Source organism: Macrobrachium nipponense, chromosome 39 (genome assembly GCF_015104395.2).
Source record: "Macrobrachium nipponense isolate FS-2020 chromosome 39, ASM1510439v2, whole genome shotgun sequence".
In the NCBI taxonomy this organism is placed as follows: domain Eukaryota; kingdom Metazoa; phylum Arthropoda; class Malacostraca; order Decapoda; family Palaemonidae; genus Macrobrachium; species Macrobrachium nipponense.
This window is the reverse complement of record NC_061099.1, coordinates 39450664-39461698: the sequence shown is the minus strand read 5'-3', so window position 1 is coordinate 39461698 and position 11035 is coordinate 39450664.

Here is an 11035-nt window from a genome sequence, read left to right as displayed (position 1 = left end):
TATATATATATATGTGTGTGTGTGTGTGTGTGTGTGTATGTATATGCATATATATATAAATATATATGCAGATGCTGGGTACTATGTCGTACCTTTAAGTAAATGGGGATACAATCCACAATGATGTAAAATCCTTCTCTATTTTAAAATATATATTTCTTGAACAGGAACTTATAGCTTTCGACCATCAACTGTGGTCTTGTTCACAGCTGATGGTCGAAGCTATAAGTTCCTGTACAAGAAATATATATTCTAAACTACAGAAGGATTTCACACCATTGTAGATTGTATCCCCATATATATATATATATATATATATATATATATATATATATATATATACATACATATATATATATATATATATATATATACATATATATATATATATATATATATATATATATATAACGAATATGCACACCTATGCATATACGTATACACACATATATATTATACTCACAAACTAATATAAATAGGTATATATGTATATGTGTGTGTGTGTGTACTACGTGTGTACAGTATATCTTAGTCGTGTACGTCGGATCGAATGCATTGGAAGCAATTGAACATATTATCACTCACTTGAAGTTAATCTCCTTGGAGAGCAGTTGCAAGAACTGGACTAGAGGACCTACGTGGATATGAGGCGGCTCGCCCTCTCCAGCATGGGGGAATTCTATGACCCTCACGTGGGGAGGAAAATCCTCTGCCACAACCGTCAAGTTTGCTCCGTCATCAAACCTTCATGCAAGAGAATCTTATAAATACACACCCATGGAAAGGATGATCAGTAGTAGAAAAACAAACGACGATGCCAGAGATTAATGACCTGAACCTGAATTTTATACATATACAGACATAACATGACATACATATATATATATATATATATAATACATATATATATATTATATTATTATATATTATATTATATAATATGTATGTTGTATGTATGTATCTAATGTTGTTATGTATGTATGTATGTATGTATGTATGTATGTATGTATATAGTATATAGTATACATTCACAAATATCAAGTCACAAATATCGCTTAACCTTCATTTTCCCTTCACACTGGGAATAATTCAAACCCGAAGGGAATTATATATACCTGGGTAGTCAAAGTCATTACCTTTCCTTGGTCAATTATGATTTTCATTGGGAGTACGTTTTCCCACTAATACGGTTTACTTGATTGCAAACGTATAAGTGACAAGAATTAATATATTCATATTTTACTATACTATAATGGGCGTTGTGTCTGTCCGTCCGTCTGTCGTTCAATCACGGCCAAACGGCTGGTCGGATGGGCATGAAACTTAGCAGGGTTATAGTGGGGACCCCAAATGGTTTATATTGGGGTTTCATCCTACCTCCCACCCCGCTCCGAAGGGGGTGAGGTTGAGAAGGGATTCCCTGAAACGGAGCTGGTTCTACCCGTGAAACGGAGCTGGTTATGCCCGTACACTTAGTTACTTTATGAATTTATCATACATAGTTTCTGTATACACATGACTCATCATTTGGAAGAGAATACTATATGGTAAACGTCAATGACGTAATAATTAAAAAACTCTAGTGAGTCACTTATATGAACAGATGAATATGCTTTTAGTAAGGGTTGGTAAATTGCTAGTATATAGGTATTTATGTATGTGAGTTTATGTTTGTGCGCCCATGTGGATGCATAAATGGGCGATGTGCTGAAAGGTCTTACCTGTGAAATTTGTTTGGGAAAAGCCGATGGCTCCCAACATATAATATTCCAGTTTTACTTGTCCAAGTGGCGATTTTTGCTAATCGGTGGCTATAAGGTATAACTATGTAGATTCCATAACTGAAAATAAAACCTGAGGTGAGTTAAGAACAATACAGTTTTTATCAACTTAACATTATTCTTTCCTACGGATAACTGAATATTCAGACTCACTTGAGTTTCAATGACTTTCAGTTAGATGAACTGGTCAAAAGATTTTTTCAGACCAAAATCAAAGATTAAGGCCTTCGTTATTTCACTACTATGTATATAAGAGCCCCATAGTTTCTTAACTTATATTCTTTTACTCATCATCTTACTCACCTCTTTTCTATGATTTCCTTCGAGGATGTCCTTCGACGTTTGCTATGCTAAAGCCCGATTGTATTTTAACCCCTAACCCCTTCATTTTCAATTCTAAAAATTGTTTTTGGGCTCATAACGTTACGTTATATTTATATATATACTTCTTAGTTCCACTGTGTAAACCAAATACATATTGCACACGCACTCACATACAAACACAAGCATACACGCCCTTCCCACACACACACACACACACACACACACACATATATATTATATATATATATATATATATATATATATATATATATATATATATATATATATTATATATATATATATATATATATATATATATATACATTTGATTACACAATTATTAAGATATCTAGAATATAATGTAATAGAGAAAAAAAAACAATCATTATAATTAGACATTCCTGCAAAAATACAGACCGTTTTATGGATGTCCGATTCTCCAGTACGACCAGCATGGAATTCATCATAGATAAAGTTTTCTTCAGATGCTGGAACTCGGTTCCAGGTAGAGTGGTTACTATTAGAAGCCTGCTCTGCCACAGTAATACATTCTTGCTGTAAATCCACTCTATGAATAAACTCTGGAAAACCCTTTGGTCTCCTATAAGGACCACAGTCATGCACCTTGTGGAATTTTTCAGCTGTTGATAAAAATGTCAAATAGATTACAAATTTAGATTTCAGTGTTCAGTACAGTTACTTACTACACACTTGATATTATCTTCTTAGAGAAAAGGTAAATGACATATGCTTGCCATAGATTTCAAATATTAAGAATAAAACATAGTTGATTATATTTAACTATATAACATTGCCATACATGGTAATTTAATTTACAATCACAGATGATATAATCATGTGCAGAAAGCAGAATCCATGCAAAGACAATACTAACATGATACTGTATCTTTTGAAAAAGCACTGCAGAATCAGGGGAGATAGTTGAGTTTATGTGGTATGTGGGAGGGACTTCAAATACCCCGACTCCTAGTGGTGCTTTGCTTCTTTGGGACATCTGGAAGAGGAGAGAGTTTGGCCACCAACGATAGCTTTAATTCTCTTGAAAATATCAGTGAAACAAATTTAAAGACTGATTCTTACTCTGGAGTTAGTGTAGACAGTACAAAAACTTTTAATTAGTTACTTAGAATAACGAAGCAAGCTTGTTTTTTCACTGTCAACAGCAAACATAATTACATATCTGTGTACTTTTGCATGTACATATCACAATACAGTTAGAGCACTTGCACACAAATACGTGTACATCAGAGTTATACAGACAATATAAACATTCTACAAGGTACCCATGGTTAAGTACATAGATAACGACCAATTGAAAAGATAAACTAAGTCTCTCTCTCTCTCTCTCTCTCTCTCTCTCTCTCTCTCTCTCGTCCAGTAATATATCATTAGATCGCCCAGTAACACAGTGATTTCGCGAAACACTCGTTGCTGAATTTGTAATCCCAGCTTTCACTTTATATGATTCATATTTGCTTCTTCCACTTCCTTATCTATAATCTGGTTTCTCCCTATTTACTATTATTACGTGTTTCCTATCAAATTAAATTGAATCAGTTATATTCACGAGTTTTCCTTTGAAGTACATTTATTCTAGCAAACAATTCCATTCTCCGTTTTTTGTTTTTTGTTTCTGTTTACTAAGTATGAATATTCTGCTTTTAAAATCTAAACAGTGAAACCTCTTAAGGTGCTCTCCCTTCTTATTCATAGAAATCACTCCAAGCTATAATAATATAGCCATTTTCGTTCAAACCAACCTACAGAATCCCTCATCCTCCTTCTTCAAATAAACCATGCTCGCCGATTTAGACTCATACAAACTCATTCACTTTCATTTTTTTCTTTTCACTTCACCGAGTGCATTTACCATTAGAGCATTGTCTTATTCTACGTTATATTGTACATTAGATGATAAAAACTGGGCAGAAAAAACACACACAGACACATATGCATGTGAATAAATCTAAAGTGTACTAACCACATAATAAGAACTGGCAGTTGCAGAACTATCAGTTATATAAGTAACCGAGCAGCGAACTCCTCCTGAATCCTTAAGTATAGCTTCCACAACGTCTGTAGACTGTGAGAAGACATCCTGGTTGGCTGAAAAAAAAAAAAGTGATGATTCTTAGGGGTGGACGTGTTACCGACTTCAGCATAGTGTATTCAAAGATTTACTGACATGAAGCTATGCAATTGTTTATGTTTACATTAAAAAATGCTTATATATACATATATATAAAGTGTGCAGGTGTAAGCCTTATAAAACTCGTCTTAATACATATTAAATAATAATGTTCAGGCTAAGAAATAGTAAAAAAAAAAAAAAAATGACATTTACTTACGCTTCGGTAGAAAAGCGAAGTTTGCTGCTGTACAGTAGATCAAATGCACGATTACGAAAGAGGTATAATAAGTCATGGCTTTCTACGCTTCATTCATCATCTGTTCGCGTTGTGTCCTGTAAATACGATATGCAAGTAGTAGATGCGATTGATTAAATTTCTGTAATTGGTGTTATTGCGTATATATATTTAGATATATATACATATATCTATCTATCTATGTATATATATATATATATATATATATATATATATATATATATATATATATACCTGAAATTTTCAAGTGGTAACTTTTCATTTAATTTTAATAATAAATGTATTATCATGATCATTCATATCCAGTTTAATAACACCACTTAGGAACGGGGAACTTGGTAGAGAGTACTTACACCAGACTGAAAACTTTACAAAACAAATCACTTATAAAGTATAAAGTATCAAAAAAAGGAAAGCATGGTATATATAAGCTAGATTTTTGTCCATGGTCTGGGAAACAAAATTCGTTTTTATAGCTTCTGAGACTTCCATTATTTATTATGCTTTGATAATGAAGAAATTATTGACTAAACAGATAGAAAAGTAATAAAATGAACCGTCCATCCATTTTTTTTAAATGGAATCACTGACTCTATATCATCATTATACTTTGCATGTTAGAATTATGGATTTCTTCATACAGGATAGCTTTTTATACACAAAAAAGAGCGTAAACTTACTTCTCATTTAGATGCTTTAAGCCACACTTTCTACGAAGGTAAAAATATGAGTTTGGGAAAATGACCACCAAAGAATAATGGCTTTTGTTTATTGTAAAATATACATTCAGTTTTTATTTAAAGAAAAAATGAGATACCTTTTCAACTTGAATCTAGTCTCTCTCTCTCTCTCTCTCTCTCTCTCTCTCTCTCTCTCTGTTGTTTAATGTGAGAAATATATTCAATATTTACTTGGTATAGTCTCTCTCTCTCTCTCTCTCTCTCTCTCTCTCTCTCTCTCTCTCTCTCTCTCTTTCGTAATAAATGATAAGATATAATGTTATATTTCATTTACACTGCATGCAAAAAGTATTAATCAAACTCTTGTTCTAGAACTTAATTACTTTCGTGATCATGATCTATTGAAAACAGTGTGGATAAGATATGCAACCTAAAAAAAAAACTTGAATGTCAATTTATATCCATTTTCATTTTTTCAAGGACTCGGGAATTTTGTAACTTGAGAGGAAGAAACCAACGCTTGAGATCTAACTCAATATCGTGAAAATTTCATCACTGTTATGGTGGATCACTAGGAATATATGGATTTGATTCAGGGCTTTAGTAGGCATTGTACGTTTTCTTCACCTATCAATAAAAAAAAAGACAAATACATCAATTGACGAAATAAGCCTTCACGTATATGGGATTCTCTTTTTGCGAGACATTTCATTAGTGTTTTTATTTCTTCACTTATCAACAAAAAAAGGGCAAATGCATCAATTGACGATATGAGCTTTGACCCATATAGGATTCTTTTCTGCGAAACTTATTTAATTGGTAGTATCATTATTATTATTATTATTATTATTATTATTATTATTATTATTATTATTATTATTATTACTGCTAAATAAACCTCAAAAAAGTTCAAAAGGGAATTTTCCATCCCAACTACACGTACTGTTTGAGATGAATTTATTAGAGCATCAGTTAATTAAAGGGTCGAAAAATTTTTGGTTCGTTTTGCCCCCTACCCCTTCTTTTTTGGTGTGTGTGTGTGTGTGTGTGTGTCCGTGCGTGAGGATGTAAATGCTTCCCTCTAAAATACACGCTGGATTTTCTCAAACGACCGTAATATTGAAATGATTTTCCCTGATGAGTAACGATGTTCATATCTGGTGCAAATTATCTGTAAAACACACGAGCTTAGCGTTTCACAAACTCATCTACCGGCATGTTCTAATAATAATAATAATAATAATAATAATAATAATAATAATAATAATAATAATAATAATAATAATAAAGGCATTGGTATTAATTTTCCCGACAATGATATTCATTTAAAGAATATTTCATGACTGAAGCCTGGACAATTGTTCTCAAGAGCAGATTCAGTATTTCTAAAAGAGGAACCAGAAGTATTGTACCTCCCTTATTTATCAAGAACGGGAAGAAAGTTCAGATAGGAGTTATCGCTTTTATGATTTATCTTTTGAGGAAGAGCTAGAGGGTTGATCGCACTCTCTTCAACGAGCCTTCCGTAACTGGAATTAAGCGTGAGTTGACTCAAATCGAGTCCAGGCATCCCTCGCGAACAATAACTTCCAGAGCCACCACCACCCAGCTGGGAAGATCGAGCCAACAACGAATCACTCTGGTACCGAAATCCGCCCGGTGGTGGATTCGAGGTAAAACCACAGCTTCTCCGGGCATCTCTGGGCCGCGCTACGCCCTGCCAGGGAGCCCCTTGGTAACGGCGAACGACTTCCAGTCTCTTCATGTCGCTTCGGCTACTGAGTGTCCCTTCGTCTCTCCAGCGCCGAATCCAACGGTAGACGGTCGAGACGCTGGCGCCGGATAATGTGGCAATGTATTTGGTTGACATTCCTTCCATCCAAAGCATGACGAACTTCGCTCGTTCGCCAATGTCCGTTTGAGAAGTCCGGCGTTTCATGCTGGTCTTTTTCTCTGCAGGGACATAGATGGGCCATTGAATGTGAATTTCAGTTGATATCAAGCAGAAAAATGAGTCTTTTTTTTTTCTATACATATATATTTTATTACAGATATGTAATTTTTGTATATCAGGAATAATAGTCTTTTTCTCTGCAGGGACATAGATGAGCCTTTGAATTTGAATTTCGCTCGATATTAAGCAGAAAAAGGAGCCTTTTTTTTTATTCATATATATTGTATTACAGGATATTTAATTCTTGTTTATCAGGAATAACCATTTCTCAGTACTGGCTAGTGATTCAGTGCAATGTAATTTCAGTTATTTAAAAAAGCTTATTGCAGTGTATCTGATCATTGTTCATTCATTTGTACTATTCGGAAAAAAGTAACTTATCACTGTCGTAGGATGGGGCTCATTTACCACGTAAATCTGTATTCCAGGAGGCTACTGATCGCGCAAACATTTTTGTCCCTTTCTTCCCACAGCTTATTTCTATTCATCATAACTGTGAAGATTTGCGTTTCTTTTTACTCAGAACGAGTAACTCTGCTGAAATTTAAATAAATCACTTTGGACGAAAGCTTTTTATGCTAATTCAGATGTACCCACAGTGTTAAAAAAAAAAGACATCGGATATGCCGCCGGGCTGTGAATGTGAATAGGTGTTAGCTTTAGCTTGAGGTCATAAGGAGGGCGAAAACTGGCAATCTTATTACAAAAATGTATGAGAACCAGGAGGCCAAATCCTGTGCCCCGCAATCTAGGAAGGAAGGAAGTTCTAATAGAGATCAACTCTAGGGCTGAGAACTAAAAGGGCCAATGTCAAAAAATGGCCGATTGTAGTTAAGACCGTCACTAAACTAGAAATTTATCTCTGTTTCAGTGCTATAATGGCCAATGTTATAATTTAAGCAATCACCAATAAAAAAAAAAAAAAAGCTTTCGTTTGCTGTACATACCTGAATTTTAATCAAGGAAGCAATATTTTAAATGCGTTTTTCTGAAAACATGGTTTTATGACATTGGCTCCTCTAGTTCTCGGCCCTAGAACTGTAAATACATATCCCCAACACTTAAACCAATAGGTTTTCATAAGTCATGGTATAGGCCCTATATACTATAGGGGTTGTACCGTCAGCGCACCACACTTGGTGCACTGTAGGCGTTATCTAGTTTTTAGCCCTTTAAAATATACCCCATGGGTGTAGGAAACTTTAAGCTCTCTGTAGCTCTCAGTCAATATTTTAAAGTATGTGAATCTGAAGTCTTCTGTAACCAGAACGGCTATGCCTATTAATTTGCCTGTTATGGAGAGCGTAAATGGCACAATTCCTTGCCATTTAAGCACCTTTTTTATCCTTTTCACCTTGGTATTAATCACTAAGTTTAGCAGGGTTCGGGCGTTACACATAAGTTAGGCAAGTTTACTCTTCTGTTCTGACAGCCTTCTGATTGTCTCCAGCTGATAATTAAGCGAACGTATTTACTGCAATTTTCCGATGTCTTCCTAGTGTACGTTTTTGATGTGGTTAACATCCTTTTCTGTGACTCTGCTCCCATCTCTGACGATTATACCATGATTCATCACTGCCTCGTTTCATCCTTCGCCACTGATTAAGAAATTTCTGATTTACCTTTAAATTATGTATGTATACATAGGCTATACAGAACTGTGGATTTGTTTCTCTATTTCAAGACTCGTGCTATTGTGAGTATTTTCTGAGAAATAATAATAATAATAATGAACACTCAAATTAAAAAAACCACGCGGTTTAGTATAACACTAACCAGAAAAGAGTTGAACGCAGTGGCAATATCTCAGATTAATGGAAACCTAATTTTATCATTGAAATGAAGAAGTAAAAACCATAAATTTTAGCAAGTGTTTTATTCAAAAGAAACTTCATGAATAATCTCAAAGAAAGATAGGCCGTGTTCTGATGATTTGTGTTACGGAACGTTCGATGATTAAAACACCGAGTTCAGCATAAGGTTATAATCCACACCGCCCACCACCCCACCCCCCAAAAACACATTGCTAAAAGTTGCTGTAAATGCAAAAGAAACTTCAGGATTCAACTCAGTCCACTATTCGAAAACTGAACGAAAATCTCATGGTGTTGTGGCCGGTTCATTTTCTGCTCCATTTTTATTAGTTTACGGTAGGGATACTCAAGGTCTAGACCCTGGGGATACTGTTCACTAACCCCTCTGAAGTTTGGCTTTGGCGAAGCTTTCCTGGGGCATATTATCGAGGCAGATGCTCGTCAACTTCCTTAGGCTTCATTCTACTTCAAATCTCCTCTCTGTGTGTCTTCAGATGATCAATAAAAATGACTTTGCATTCTTCATACTAAAAACAGTGTAATTGGCTATGTCCTGTCTTATCAATAATGCCTAAATGCTTCCCAAATTCTTTGACAATTTAATTTTTGTTTATTATTTTAAATGGTAATAAAGTGTTATTTCCTTTTAAATTGCTTTAGGTTTTTCCTTTAAACAAAATCTGTAGTCTTGCTTCACCAGATAAGCCAACGAACTGATGAACAGCAAAGCACAAAATGAGGTCAGTTTTATTTTTGTATGCATCGTTCATATAGTTCTGTCATTTGTAAAATTCGCTTATTTTAGAAAGTGATCAATGACAATAAAGCCTGAATAGTAAGAGGAACACATTCCATCATTTTACCTGATAAATCGTACTTGAAAAAAATAAATACAACTCAAAATGTTCGTCTCTGTTCAAGAAATATTGCCTTTAATTATAATGAGTAATTTCTCTCATGGTCCCATTTCTAACGTTGCCTTACCATTTGATCCTTGATATTCTTTTTAAAGCTGTATTCTTAACCCTAAAAAAATCTGCTGAATAGCTTCCCTGTCATTGTGACTCGTCCCTCTATAAACAATATTGATCAGGCTATACTATGAGTAATCTTACTGTAAATGATGTTTGCCTTTGTTATTGTGCAGGTCTCTTTTGTGTCCGATTGTCTGATCGATTACAGCAGCGCCTTTGGACACGAATTAAAAAAAAGGATAAATGAAAAAATAAATAGAAGAATAAACGCAAAATCATAACCAAAGAAAAAAATATCTCTGTTTTTGTAGTAATATACATAGCAATATTGGGGGCATCTACGCTTTCAACAAAAACGAATGCTTTGGTAGAGCGAAAAATATAAAATAACTGACTAATTATTGGATATTATCTACACTAATTATGGTTATTATCATTGTCATATTACTAGTTTTCATTATTTGCAGATTTGGGTTTTTTTTGCCACTATCTATGACTTGCTAATCATTTTGTTCTATTCTATATTCAACTGCTTTGAATAATAAATAGTATATTTTTATACTTACGAGATCTTAATAGCCTAACGACATGGTTGCAGACACAGGGCACCATTGACAACAGGTAAGGGTGTCCAATTTGTGTAGTTTTAGTAAAAGGGGGGCTAAGATATTTACATATTATATATATATATATATATATAATATATATATATATGTGTGTGTGTGTGTGTGTGTGTGTGTGTGTATATATATAAATATATATATATATATATATATAAAACATACATACATAATGTATATATATTTGACTTTATTATTGTAGTTATTCATCACTGTTTCCATTATTATCTTTTTACTATTTGAAAATAATAAAAAAAAATGATAGAGTTAATCTTTAACAGAATGCAGCGGTGAAAACAATAAAAGAAAGATAGCAGCTAAGGAAAGTTGTGGTGGATTAAGGAGATCATCAAATTGACCTTTATAAGAAAATATATATACCAAGGTAGACAAAACTAAATATAAACAATTATAAGATATTATAAAAGGGAAAAAGGAATAAACGCAATATTTGAAATTAGAATATCAACTGTAAACATG